This window comes from Moschus berezovskii, chromosome 3 (assembly GCF_049115385.1).
Source record: "Moschus berezovskii isolate FMDL1 chromosome 3, NW_MosBer_1.0, whole genome shotgun sequence".
Taxonomy (NCBI): domain Eukaryota; kingdom Metazoa; phylum Chordata; class Mammalia; order Artiodactyla; family Moschidae; genus Moschus; species Moschus berezovskii.
This window is the reverse complement of record NC_142462.1, coordinates 17,144,361-17,159,592: the sequence shown is the minus strand read 5'-3', so window position 1 is coordinate 17,159,592 and position 15,232 is coordinate 17,144,361. Positions and strand designations below refer to the sequence as shown.

At 41.5% G+C, this 15,232-nt stretch overlaps 1 long non-coding RNA gene across 1 annotated transcript in view; it reads right to left on the bottom strand.

Annotated features, from left to right (window-relative positions):
- The window catches only part of LOC148778292 (uncharacterized), a 36,302-nt gene extending 28,829 nt beyond the window's left edge, over positions 1–7,473 (bottom strand). Inside the window, exon 1 of the long non-coding RNA XR_016036648.1 lies at positions 7,258–7,473. This is a non-coding gene — a long non-coding RNA (uncharacterized LOC148778292). The remainder of the gene's footprint in view (positions 1–7,257) is intronic.
- Between the last annotated feature and the right edge of the window lie 7,759 nt (positions 7,474–15,232).

Genomic DNA, 15,232 nt, shown 5'->3' with positions numbered 1-15,232 from the left:
CCTCACAGTATGGTTTTTACACACAATGACCAGCATTCAATAAAAAATATTATGATATGCATGAGAAAGCAAGAAAACACATTGTCAAGAATCAACAGTCAATTGATGAAAACCCAGGTATGGAACAGATGGAAAATGATCAGACTGAGACTTTAAAGTAACCATTCCTATCGGCCAGCAGCAGCGGAGTAGTATCGAGAGCTTTCTTGTTATTCAAGCAGCAGTTCTCCAACTGTGCTAGGAAGAACGGCAGTGGCCATAGCCCTTGGGAACTTACAGGCAATGCAAATGTGGGGCCTCACCCAGGTGATTGTGGTACACGCTAAAATGTTAAGAACCACCATACCAAACAATCTGAATTCACTACCACAAGGATAACACAAGGTTAAAATATCTCCACTCATCAATTCCATTAAACAGTGAGAATGAAATACATACCCATGAAATATAGACATTTTCAGAAAATAAAGGAAAGGGCAACAGTTTTGAACTCATTTCAGGACACCAGCAAAAGCTGGTACCAAGTGTTAGAGATATCATAAGAGAAGAAAACTACAGACCAACATCTATAGACCCCTATCCCTCATGAATTCAAATGCTAGCAAAATATTAGATAATTTAACCTAATGCTATATATAAAAAAGTAATACATCATAACCAGTGAGATTTATCCCAGGAAAGCTAAGTTGGGTTGACAATATAAAATCAACTGGGCAATTCGTGATATTCACAAAATGACATAGTGTATGATCCATTAAATGATGCAGACAAAGCAGTTGACAAAAATTATGTCCATTATATTTAAACCCTTAACACTCGTTAAGGATTTCTCATCAAAGCAGAAAAGAAAATTATACATTTAATCAAAAGAATCTACAAACAACAGCAACAATGCTAACTTACTACCTAATTTGTGGAACAGCACTTGGTACAAACTAAGTACAAAAAAAAGTTTACAAAAACAAATAATTACACTGGTTTTTATCATACCTTGTCAGAAATTCTACAAGTAACTACATGTTGTGAAAATCTATGATACAATATTAAGCTTCATCCTGGCAAAAATTAGATGTTTAATAGGTGTTCTTTTGTGGTTGCTGTTCTTTGATCCCCCTTTTCTCCTTTAAATTCTTGTTATATTTGGTTTTGTAATTTATTCATGTTCTAAACACTTTAGTACAGGAAAAGAGAGACATTCTGTTATAAAATTATTTTTGAATACTTTTACTATTTTCCTTTCTAAAGAATGGATAATGCCTTCCTATTTTCATTGACTGAAAATCTTTACAGCGAAAATACAAGTTTCTGATGGAGAATCCCAGGGACGGGGGAGCCTGGTGGGCTGCCGTCTATGGGGTCGCACAGAGTCAGACACGACTGAAGCGACTTAGCAGCAGCAGCAGCAGATGGTGTGACCATGTGTTTCTGAGTGTGGGCCTGTATGTATCTTATCTGTTCACATCAGGCTCTCTCTTTATCTTCTCCTACTTTTTGTGTCTGCTTGAATGTAGCTGGAATTTCACCTACAGCAACAGTCATCACAAAAGAACATGCATTTAGTGATGGCTCAGTTATTCCAACTGGACCTTAACTCCTAGTAATATTTCCAAACACATACCTTAAAACTAAAAAACCAATTTAAAAAGTGCAAAATTTCTCTGCTTCTCTTTAGGTGTCTGATGAATAAGAGAATATTTTTCTTATAAAACCATCAAAAGAGTCAAATATTACTCCTAACTCATTTCAAACTCTCCGAACTTTAGTTCTCTCATCAGATGGAAAAAGAAACATCTTTATCCATAATTCCTATTCTCACTAAAGCTTTGTGATATGATACTAATGTTACCCCCATTTTATAGATAAGCAGACTGAGTCAAAGTGAGGTTAGGCAATTTAAAGCACCATCACTAGTAAGTGGCAAAGTTTTGAACCCAGATAGACTGGCTCCAGACTTCTAGCTCTTAAACAATGCATGTATTGCCACTCAAATTGAAATCATTTGCTTAAAGTCTTAGTTAAACTGTAGGTTTCACAAAGCTACCAACCATTTACCTGGCTCCCAGGGCACAGAGTAGGCATCTAAGACTTAGACGAATGAATGAACAAGATAATGCAGCTGTTCTGATCCTTGACTTACAGATGAGGAAACTGAGATCCGAGAAGCCAAAATCGTCTATTGAAAACCAAGCTGATAGACAGGACATCCAAGATCTGTCCCTACCACTCTGAATTCAAATTTTTTCTATTCCCTTTATAGCACACGTCACTAAGTCTTCTTCAGAACTCTGGAAACCTCCAAAAGGTTAATAGACAGCAAACAAGCCCTGGGGAGAATTTGTCCTTTTGAGGGGTTGTATAAGAATCCCAGACCACCTGACCTGCCTCTTGAGAAACCTGTATGCAGGTCAGGAAGCAACAGTTAGAACTGTACATGGAACAACAGACTGGTTCCAAATAGGAAAAGGTGTACGTCAAGGTTGTATATTGTCACCTTGCTTATTTAATTTATATGCAGAGTACATCATGAGGAACACTGGGCTGGAGGAAGCACAAGGTGGAATCAAGATTGCTGGGAGAAATATCAATAACCTCAGATATGCAGATGACACCACCCTTATGGCAGAAAGTGAAGAGGAACTCAAAAGCCTCTTGATGAAAGTGAAAGAGGAGAGCAAAAAGGTTGGCTTGAAGCTCAACATTCAGAAAACAAAGATCATGGCATCTGGTCCCATCACTTCATGGGAAATAGATGGGGAAACAGTGGAAACAGTGTCAGACTTTATTTTTTTGGGCTCCAAAATCACTGCGGATGCTGATTGCAGCCATGAAATTAAAAGACGCTTACTCCTTGGAAGGAAAGTTATGACCAACCTTGATAGTATATTAAAAAGCAGAGACATTACTTTGCCAACCAAGGTCCGTCTAGTCAAGGCAATGGTTTTTCCCGTGGTCATGTATGGATGTGAGAGTTGGACTGTGAAGAAAGCTGATCGCCGAAGAATCGATGCTTTTGAACTGTGGTGTTGGAGAAGACTCTTGAGAGTCCCTTATACTGCCAGGAGATCCAACCAGTCCATTCTAAAGGAGATCAATCCTGGATGTTCATTGGAGGGACTGATGCTAAAGCTGAAACTGCAATACTTTGGCCACCTCATGCGACGAGTTGACTCACTGGAAAAGACTCTGATGCTGGGAAAGGTTGGGGGCGGGAGGAGAAGGGGACGACGGAGAATGAGATGGCTGGATGGCATCACCGACTCGATGGACATGAGTTTGAGTGTACTCCGGGATTTGGTGATGGACAGGGAGGCCTGGCGTGCTGTGATTCATGGGGTTGTGGAGAGTCAGACACGACTGAGCGACTGAACTGAACTGAACTGAACTGATATTACATCCCTTTCGTCACAAAGCTTTTATAAAAGAAGGCACTCAATATCACCTGCTGCTAATGGCAGTGGCCTTGAGGTACATGATGATGATTAGGAGGAATCACTCTTAGTATGGGGTTAGGGGGAGAGAGCAAAGTTCCACCCTAGGACATAATATTTTAACTTCAATTAGACAATTATGCATCATGTATACAAACTTTGATACATTCCATAAAACAGATCTGCTATTTTAATGGTCAGACATTATCTGGGCAAGTGAAAAATTCATTAAATTCAGTAATAAAATCAGATATTGACTCTGTCCTGTCATTAATTTAGCACTATACAATCTAGTTTACAGCTGTTTACTTTTTAAAATATTTAACATTTTCATTAATGTATCTTTGATACTATATGAAATATTCTTAAAAAGTAAAATAAATTTAAAATAGGCTGGACTGAAAGATATCACTACAATCAAAATATATAAAGGAAGTAAATCAGATTTACTTGTATTCCTTACAGATCAGATGTAAAAATGGAAAAATTTATATTTTAGCAGATGGCTAATCCGCTGGATCATGGCGAAAGCAAGAGAGTTCCAGAAAAACATCTATTTCTGCTTCATTGATTATGCCAAAGCCTTTGACTGTGTGGATCACAATAAACTGTGGAACATTCTGAAAGAGATGGGAATACCAGACCACCTGACCTGCCTCTTGAGAAACCTGTATGCAGGTCAGGAAGCTACAGTTAGAACTGGACATGGAACAACAGACTGGTTCCAAATAGGAAAAGGAGTACGTCAAGGCTGTATATTGTCACCCTGCTTATTTAACTTATATGCAGAGTACATCATGAGGAACGCTGGGCTGGAAGAAGCACAAGGTGGAATCAAGATTGCCGGGAGAAATATCAATAACCTCAGATATGCAAATGACACCACCCTTATGGCAGAAAGTGAAGAGGAACTCAAAAGCCTCTTGATGAAAGTGAAAGAGGAGAGTGAAAAGGTTGGCTTGAAGCTCAACATTCAGAAAACAAAGATCATGGCATCTGGTCCCATCACTTCATGGGAAATAGATGTGGAAACAGTGGAAACAGTGTCCGACTTTATTTTTGGGGGCTCCAAAATCACTGTAGATGCTGATTGCAGCCAGGAAATTAAAAGACGCTTACCCCTGAAAGGAGTTATGACCAGCCTAGATAGCATATTAAAAAGCAGAGACATTACTTTGCCAACAAAGGTCCGTCTAGTCAAGGCTATGGTTTTTCCCGTGGTCATGTATGGATGTGAGAGTTGGACTGTGAAGAAAGCTGATCACAGAAGAATTGATGCTTTTGAACTGTGGTGTTGGAGAAGACTCTTGAGAGTCCCTTGGACTGCGAGGAGATCCAGCCAGTCCATTCTAAAGGAGATCAATCCTGGGTGTTCATTGGAAGGACTGATGCTAAAGCTGAAACTCCAATACTTTGGCCACCTCATGCGTCGAGTTGACTCACTGGAAAAGAGTCTGATGCTAGGAAGGATTGGGGGCAGGAGAAGGGGACGACAGAGAATGAGATGGCTGGATGGCATCACCGACTCGATGGACGTGAGTTTGAGTGAACTCCGGGAGTTGGTGATGGACAGGGAGGCCTGGCGTGATGTGATTCATGGGGTCTCAAAGAGTCGGACACGACTGAGTGACTGAACTGAACTGAACTGAACTGAATCATTGATCTAATAAGAAAAGCATTCATGTCATCAGCAACAAAGTTAGAAAGGTATTCTCTGAACAGTGATGTTCAGTAGAGTTCTTTCCTGTTACATCCAATTGTTTTCATTTTTAAGAAGGAAAGTAAAAAAGAATTGGAAAAGCAGTTACCATTCAGAGTCAGCTGCAGGCATAGCCGCAGAGCCTATGCACGTAAATAATGGTCTGACGCTGTCCAGACAGGCTGGTGACTCATTCTCAGACTTGCTCTCTAGATAGAATCATAATTACTGGAAAATTTCACAATTTTCTGTCCCTTGTTGTGAATACTAAGAAAGCACAAATGTATGTTTAACGAACAAATAAAACATTTGTTTCGCTAGTTTGAGTGACTCAATCTAGTGCTTCCATCTTTTGATCAATAAAAGACTAAAATACTTTCCATTAGCTTCTTAAAGTAGCAAGAAAAGAAAGAGGCATCAGTAAGATATGTGTTCACAAAACCACCTGTGACTCAAGGTCAAACTAAGGTACATGGTCCTTAGTTTCTCTTCCTTCCTTCCTTGCTTCCTTTTTTAAAAAATATAATTTTTTGTATTTATTTTTGGCTGTTCCAGGTCTGTGTTGCTGCACAGCTTTTTCTGCAGTTGCAGTGAGCAGGGACTACTCTTCGTTGCAGAGTAGGGGCTTCTCCTGCTGCAGAGCACAGGCTCTCGGGCATGTGGGCTCAGTAGTTGCAGTTCCCGGGGTCCAGAGCGTGGGCTCAGTAGTTGTGGCACACAGGCTTCGTTGCTCTGTGGCATGTGGGATCATCCCCGACCAGGAATTGAACCTGTGTCTTCTGCATTGACAGGCGGATCCTTTACCACTGGGTCACCAAGGAAGTTGTCTTGCTTCTTTTATCCACTCACTAAACAAATATTTTTTGAGGGACTTCCCTGGTCGACCAGGGGCTAAGACTCTGCCCTCCCAATGCAGGGGGCCTGGGTTCAATTCCTGGTTGGGGAACTAGATCTCACATGCTGCAACTGAGACCTGGCACAGCCAAATAAATAAATAAAAATATTAAAAATCAGTCAAGAATAGAACACAAAAAACCTTTTTTTGAGGACTTATCATGAGCAAGGCCAAGTGTGTGTCTCTGTCTTGTGCGCTCCCGTTACACATCAGGAAACTAGGACACCATACTGAAATATGGTGGTGCATGGTGGACGGCATTAGAAAGAGGATTCAACGTTCTTTCCACTTGTGTTCAACTTAACAACTGTGATAAGTGGGGCTGCTTGAAGAGAATTTCTGGTTGGGTAATCAGATAAGGTGCCTGAGACCCTTCTTACCTTCCTCAGGACCACCAATCCATTTACAATTCCTCTTTTCAAAAACACATAGTCTTCTGTGTCTCTTTACAAATGTAGATGCTCCATTAGCCAACATTTCAATATCACTCTTGGTCACATTCTAAATCTACATATGTCCTTATGTTTAGACCTCATTGGTCTTGAAAAATACTGGTCCTGGGTAAACTCACTTATTGATTCCCTCCTTACTTGTATTCACGGTTGGCATTCCAAAAACTTTTTCCCCCATGTAATTCTGCAGTCACATTATTCAGCAGTGACTATTTTAAGCCTTTTCCATTTTCCTAAAACTTAAAAAAAATTACATTTATTTATTTGGTTGTTAGTTGCAGTTCACAGGGTCTTCTATTTGGGTCATGGGGAACCTTAGTTTGGGCAGGTGGGATCTAGTTCCCTGACCAGGGATCAAACCTAGGTCCCCTGCATTGAGAGCGTGGAGTCTTAGCCACTGGACCACCAGGGAAGTCCTTTTTCTAAAACTTTTATCCGTGCTGCTTTCCACTTCTTCCTTGGTGTCAGCAGTTCATATTAGCTAGTGTCTTAGAGGGAAAGAAGGTGCCAAGAGGTGACATTTCCTCCATCTTTAAATCACCAGACATCCCTTCTTTCTTCATCCATCTCCCTTTTAGCAAGAGAGGACGTGGTCCTCCCCTCTGTAAAATTCAAAATCTCCCAGTTGTGAGTGGGGGCTATCCTCTCCCACCTTCTCAGGGACTTTTACACAATCAATTTTTTTTCTTTGAAATATTTTCTAATTTTCTCTTAAGCCTGAGTATTTTCAATTACTTTCCAGCTCTCTAAAGCCTCTCATGGAGAAAAAAATAAAACCCTTACCTGATCCCTTGTTCCCCTTCATGGCCTTCCCTGTTGGCTTAGATGGTAAAGAATCTGCCAGCAATGCAAAAGACCTGGGTTGAATCCTTGGGGCAGGAAGATCCCCTGGAGAAGGAAATGGCAACCCACTCCAGTATTCTTGCCTGGAGAATCCAATGGACAGAGGAGCCTGGTGGGCTCCAGTCCATGGGGCTGCAAAGAGTCGGACATGACTGAGTGACTAACACTTTCACTTTTCATCCCTTCAGCTGCAACAAACTTAATAACAACATTGTGCATATTTCACTGTTTCCAATTCTCATTTCATCAACACTAGTCAGCACTCTTATCTAGCTTGAACACCACCACTTCCACCAAAACAACATTCATCAAAGTACCTAGCAACTTCCATGCTGCTAAATGCAATTATCTTTGCAGGTTTTCATCAGATTTCATTTCTCAGCAGTATTAGGCAATGATAAATATATCATCTTCTTAAGACACTTTCTTATTTTGATGTGTTATAACACATTCTCCTGACTTTCCCAGTATATTTGACTGTAGCTTCTTGGTGTTCTATATATTCTCTTTCTCTTCTATCCTGGAAGTAATTCTTGGCTTTCCTCCTGATCACACTCAGTGTCTTTTCTGCTTTTCATGTCTCTCCCTAAGCAGTCCCATGGTTTAGTCACCATCCACATGTCTTGACTGGACATTGATCTTATGCACCTGGTAAGATGTCCCCCAATTGTCTCCTTATTTTTTTCTTGGTCATCACCCCACCTAGACCCACCACATTTCCCCTTCAAGGTGAATGCTGAGGTTGTTTGATTTGGGTATTAAAGGTTGAGAAGAATTTTAGTATTTTACAAGGTAGAAGCACGGGGATGACCCAGAGGGAGGATAAGGGGAGGAGGGAGGTGGGAGGGGGGTTCAGGAAGGGGAACTCATGTACACCCGGGGTGGATTCATGTCAATGTATGGCAAAACCAACCAATATAATATTGTAAAATAATTAGCCCCCAATTTAAAAAAAAAGAAAAACCATTAAAAAAAGTAGAAGAAATTATGCAAGATATTGAAAAAATAGCAAAAACAGAGACACAAATTCATAAGAAAACAAGATCAAGATGAATTTTGGAATCAGCAAGCAACCTGCTTGATCTGACCACAAGCTTTAAAAACCTTGACTCTGTCAGATAAGGAATGCAGTCCCCATTCAAAAAATGAGTGAAACCATGATGGTTTACAATGAGGGCCATATGGTATCAAAACAGTGGTTAAGATGACAAACCTCAGGGTCTTGCACAGGGTGGCTTTATGGAAGGAGACTGTAGAACCTGGAACATGAAGTTGGGATATAACTATTTTAGGTTTTCTGTTTGTGGCTGATAAAGGCTTCAGTGAAAATGACTATGACAGCTGGAAGAATGGGCCCAGAAAACATCTTGAAAAACAACAACTAAATTTGATATGAAGGACATGCTCAGATGAAAATTCAGGCTAAAATGTCTTTTGAAGTTGAAAGTAATTACAAAAAGGGAGTCACTATTTAATGTTAAAGGATTTGAAAAACATGAATCTAGCCTCTTGGGAAGAGGCCTGGGGTGTTCATATTAATTTGTTAGTAAAAGTCATACTCAAAGAGATGGGAGCTGAAAATTTCAAAGCTGTGTTTTCCAAAGAGAAGGATAAGTAGAAAAAGGGAAGAGAAGACACTCAAGGCTAAGATGGTAGGAGGTATATAAAATGCTAAGGAAGGAAGCAAGCAAAGAAGAAATGCTATTTTTTGAGGGCAAGAGAAGCCAAGGAACAGAACACTTTGGGAGGAGGAGAGGGAGGCTCAAGAGGGAGGAGATTAAATTGTGACTGATTTGCTTTGTTGTATGGCAGAAAACAACACACCATTGTAAAGCAATTTTCCTCCAATTACAATAGTTTTTTAAAAAAGAATGCTTTGGAGGAGCCAAGGCGGAGGAAAGCACATGGCAAATTCTGAGGGTTTTAAACCCTTAAAAAGAATTAGGAAGGGCTTCCCAGGTGGCTCAGTGGTAAAGAATCTGCTTATCAACACCAGAGAGGCAGGAGATGGGAGTTCAACCCACAGGCCAGAAAGATCCATGGAGGAGGAAATGGCAACCCACTCCAGTATTCTTGCCTGGAAAATCCCATGGACAGAGGAACCTGGTAGGCTACAGTCCAAAGAGTCGCAAGAGTCATACATGACTAAGCAAGTAAGCATGCACACATGCAAAGGATTAGGAAGAATTTGATGAAAGCACCTGTCTTTAAAGAAATATTGTGTTGAAGGGAAAAAAAGAAAAAAGGGTTATAAGATATTAGTTTAAGGAGGAAGTAGAATTTGTGAAAAGTTGATATTTTTGCTTGCTTACTTTAGGCTAAGGAAAAACATGAAGCATATCTATACAGTGTAAAGGGGCAGTTATTGGAGAAAGGAAACACAATATGGTAAAGAAATGATTAAGTGGTACACATTTTGGAGGATGGAAGAAACTAAAGGAATTTAAGGAGGAGGGGAAAAATAAGGACAGAAAAACACAAGGACGCCTTGTCCTTCCAACCATTGCTGAAAATACCTGAGCTGTGAGGACCTGAGAAGGATGTGCTCAGAAGTCTATTGAAGATGGATGAGATAAAGTTTTCAGGCACTGTTAAGATAAGGGAGGAGTCAGATCACCGGCAGTTATTCATCGCCTCAAATGGCCACACACAAAACAGAAAAGAGGGGCTGCCAATATAGTTTTATAACATTTCTTTTGAAAAGCGATGAATGAGCTGTGCCCAAATGATTGTTGCGTCTGTTATATTTAGAAAAGCCTCAACCTGAGAAGGCAAATAGGTTTAATCTGTCATGTCAATTCCAATTGATTAGTAAACCTGCAGTGCTATTGGAAAGGATTATGAAGCCAGTTCTAGCTCAGCAGGAGAGTACCCTGTGATTGATTGGCAATGTCTACTTTGGGCCAAGCCTAAAGGGTTGATATATTTGCTAACTCTGGAACTGTAACTATTTTATTTATTTAGTCCAATTTTCTGATGTACAGATCAGAAGCAAGACAACATTTAGATATTCATCACAGGCTTATATGAAAGTGGAAATGTCAGGCAAAGTCATCCCACTTAAAAAAAAAAAAATTCCTTGGCTGAAAGATCTGGGCTTTGGAACCCAGGTTTTGAAACCTAGCAGAAATACCAGACCTCAGTCATTTTTCTAACTGTTTTCAGATATCTGTTTCTTCCTTCCAAGTTCATCTGGGATTGAACCTATTTGAACTTTATATTAAAAAATATATATATATATATATATATAAAACCAAAATTTGCAGCACTATCTAAATTGGTTGTCTGATGTTCTTTTCAGTAGAAAGACTATTCTTGATGAGGAAGTTTTCAAAATACACTGTTTTTAGTGAAACAAAGAGAAGATGTCAGAGAGAAGAAAGCAGAAGCATCTCTATGTAGAGAGAAGTCTGAAGACAAGACGGGGCTGTTGGGATCACCACGGCAAAACACCTTCTAGAGTGCCAGCCCCTGTCAGGGATGCAAATATTGGTGAGAAACCCTGGGAAGAAGGCAGGGTGTGGTTGGTGCAGCATAGTCCATTCATTTGCTTCAAAGCCTCGAGTTAACTAGAGGGGGAAATTAGCTAGATGAAAGAAAATCAGAAAGACCATCATTTCATTAAAGATATATTACTATGAATATAAACATTTATTTATTTCTTGAGTATAGTTAACTTTTTGGTGAGCATTGTTGAAACTAATTTCTGTGTTTAATGGTTGCATTCTTGTTTTCTATGCTTGTGTTATAAAATTCCTCTGCTATTATGTAGTACATTGTTCATGGGAAGCTGTTTTTAAAGGAAACCCAGTTCTGTCTTGATAAATATCAGGAAACTACCAGATGTTTCCTACTGTCTAAGCCAAACCCGTTAGCAGAGTGATCATGCTCTCACTGACATAGTCACGAACTCTGTACCATCCACAGCCTCCCCTGTAACGGAGTCCAGTGCTTTAGCACACAGCAAGACATGCAATTTAAATAGTTATAATACAAAAAAGTGAAGAACATCATTCTAATATTATTTTACCTTTCTTACTAAAAAGAAAAAATGCTGTTTTTGTCTGTTTAAATTTTAATCCATATAAGGAATAGACTTTCTTTCTGATAGCTTCTAAAAATAGAATTTAAATTTTTTTCTTCTGAAAGTGGAGAGTTTTTTAAGAGATTAGAGAGAGAAAAGGATAACTTGTTCTTTAGAAAGAATATATCAATATTTTAAAAGGCAATTGCTAGCTAAGCAAGTTCCTTGTTTGAATAACCCACACTGAACCCTTGCTTAGCCTGCTTTCTAGTCTTGTGGCCACCTGGACAGGGGGTGAGATGGAAAGGGAAGACAGTTTCAGACAGAGTAAATGGTGTATGCGCTGACTGGGAGACAGAAAAGCTTAAGACTTACTTAGCTATTAGCCAGCAAACAATGGGAGAAATATCCAGCACGGTGGTTTCGGGTGGAACCGTGAAGCCAAGCTGAGAAGTTTCTACCTCTATCAGCAGACAGTATAAAGCCATTGAGGGTTTCTGAAAAGAAGTGCATTATTGGATCACTAATGAGATTTCTCATGAAGAGGGCTAGAGAGAGAAGTGTAAGAGGCAGGGGTCATGGCATGTCTGTAATTAAGAGCCTGGAAAGAGTTGCTAATAAAAAAGCCGGTAAAGCTCCAAGAGGCAGAGGCAGGTGGAGGGGCACAGAGGGGCAGATTTCAAGTCCAAAGGAGGAAAGGACTTTGAGTGGAGAGCAGAGTCCAGTGATAGAGAAGGTCACAAGGGATGAGCAAGTAACTGCCCTGGATTTGGTCTTTGAAGAGTCATGCGGAGAAAGGGGTCAGTGAGAATGGAGTTGAAATTGCAAGATTTCAAAGAATGAGCGATTGGTGAGGAATGGAGTCAGGCAAGTGATGCAGGCAGTGCTCTAAAAAGTGAAATTGAATAAAAGCATGGAGAATATCTCTCTGACAGGGAGCAGGAACAAGGGAAATTTTCTCCTTTTCTTTTACTGCTGTGATTGTTGTTACTATTAATTTGGGTAAAAATCCAAGTCACACTTTTAGGCAGAAAAGAGAAAGCTAATTAGGGGAGAGAGAGAGAAATCTAAGATGTGCTATACTCTATAGACTTCGGTCCTAGGAGATCCAGAGATACAGGAGTTCAAGAAGATAGGCTTAGTTTAAAAAAAAAAAAAAGGAAAATACTTGCTTTTCCATAAGAAAAGAGGAAACAAGAAAGATGGATCTGACACTTTCTCGTGTAGAAAGGAGAAAACATGGGGGAGTGTACGTACACTGTTCTCAAACTCTTCTACTGAATGGAAGGGTAGGATGTTTGCCAGCAAGGTGGCTGGTGGAAACAAGGCTGGGCTCTCGAAGAAGAAAGTTGGTAACCGATGTAGTAGAGAATCCAAGTGAGAAGTCAAAGAACCCCACCGCAGCAAAGGGCTATGCCGACTTCTCCACACCTGTCATTATCCTGAAAACCCGATAGAGCAGGATGGTGGGAAGACAGGACCAGAGACGCCTGAGGCTCCACTTGAGGTTGCTTCCTCTTGCATCACCTAAACTCCTCTTCACTCAAGTCAGGGCTAATACTTGCTACGTTCAGAAATGCCTTGTGAGAACAGTTTTGGGGCCGTGGAGAAAAGACAATGAGGAGAATGGTGGCCAGAAGTGGAATGTGAGGGGGCTGGACAGATACTTGGGTAGAATACGGAACCAGAGGTGACCTTGAGAAAGGAAGCCTCAGGAGTTCACGCACATGGGTCTCAACTTTCCTCGGGGCATGTGTGCTCATCCACTCAGTCGTGTCAGACTCTTTGCGACCCCATGGACTGTAGCCTGCCAGGCTCCTCTGTCCCTGGGGATTCTGCAGACAAGAATACTAGAGTGGGGTGCCATGCCCTCCTCCAGAGGATCAATGTGATCAGGGGATCCTCAGGGTATGCAACAGGAGAAATGAGGATTTTTGTCCATCTCTTAAAGGACGGTGTGAAATGATCTGACATCAGATGATAAAGTATGATGCTAAAATGGGGACTACTTGGGCCAGACTGCTACTTGACTTCAGTTGTGCCCGACTCTTTGTGACCCCATGGACTATGGTCTGCCAGGCTCCTCTGTTCATAGGATTGTCCAGGCAAGAATACTGGAGTGGGTTACCATGCCCTCCTCTAGTAGATCTTTCCAACCAGGGATGGCACCACGCCTCTTATGTCTCCTGCATTGGCAGGCAGGTTCTTCATCATTAGTGCCACTGGGGCCAGGTTGGATAGAGGCAAAGAAGCTCAGAATGTGGGGGAAATAACTGGGAAGAGTAGAGGGCTATGGGGCTTCCCAGGTGTCTCAGTGATAAAGAATCCATCTACCGATGCAGGAGACACAGGAGATGAGGTTTCCACCCCTGGATCAGGAAGATCCCCTGGACCTGCCTTCTTGCCTGAAGAATCCCATGGATACAGGAGTCATCAACTAGTCAGACACGACTGAGCACACACTCGCAGAGGAACTATAAATGAACGCCAGCATTCATATAAGGGAGAGAGAAAAAGGTGAAGGCCTAGAAAATTCACAACTTTGGGACTGAAACTAGAAGAATTTTAAGATAAACCAGTGCCGGCAGAGGTAAACTGGGGGGAAAAAAGATGAACAAAACAAAGTAATGGCTGCAACACTGAAGCAAAAAAGAACAATGCTGGAGTTTTGATATTTAAGTTGGTAATTCATCATAAAGCAGGATGTGGTTGTCAGTATATTGTCCATTCTGACCGAGATGCCACTCCCCCTGAAAGAGGGTCAAGGTTCAGGCCTGAAGTGTCTTTGACCTTGCGGCTTGGGCAGCTGAGGAATAAAGTCCTGGTTTATATAAATCATCTAAGAGCACCAGGGGTCAGGTCCCCGACAGTGCACCAGGTTTAGAATAAGAAGAGGAGGAGAGTGAAGTGCATCAGTAATCAGCTTGAAAGATGGTCTGGGAGTTGGAAGTGGTAATCACCGCCCACCCTCCCCTGCTCTCTTTACTTCCCACAGCCCCGCTGCCACACTCTTCTTCCTTCGCATCCCCCCACCCCGTCACGGTCATAAGATCCTCTCACAGGCTTCAGGAGGCCTGGGTGGGACAAACTGTCTTTTGGGGAACCACAAAGGAATAAATCATCAGATTCTCAACTCACTAGTGACCTGAGAAATTAGAATGAAGACATAAGCAGTATCTTTTCGATAGCTTTAAAGGGGAGCAACTGGGTCAGTATATCTGCTCGGTGATAAGAAAAAGCGTACCTATCCTAAGAGCATGCAGCTCAGAAAGTGTTCACGAAGTGAACACAATTGTGTCAGCAGGGACCTTACTGTACACCCAATATCCCAGATGCGGCATCTCCTTCCTGCCCGCTTTATATCATGCCACACCCCTAAGAGCAATCACCGTCTTGACTTTTAACGTCACAGGCTGATTCTGCACCAAAAAGTGCACTGCCATCTGGTTCCTATTTTTAATACTCTCTAGGCATAGAGAGTTGGACTGTGAAGAAAGCTGATCGCCGAAGAATCGATGCTTTTGAACTGTGGTGTTGGAGAAGACTCTTGAGAGTCCCTTATACTGCAAGGAGATCCAACCAGTCCATTCTAGAGGAGATCAATCCTGGGTGCTCATTGGAGGGACTGATGCTGAAGCTGAAACTGCAATACTTTGGCCACCTCATGCGACGAGTTGACTCACTGGAAAAGACTCTGATGCTGGGAAAGGTTGGGGGCGGGAGGAGAAGGGGACGATGGAGAATGAGATGGCTGGATGGCATCACCGACTCTGTGGACATGAGTTTGAGTGAACTCCGGGAGTTGGTGATGGACAGGGAGGCCTGGCGTGCTGTGATTCATGGGGTCGCGGAGAGTCGGACACGACTGAGCGACTGAACTGAACTGAACTG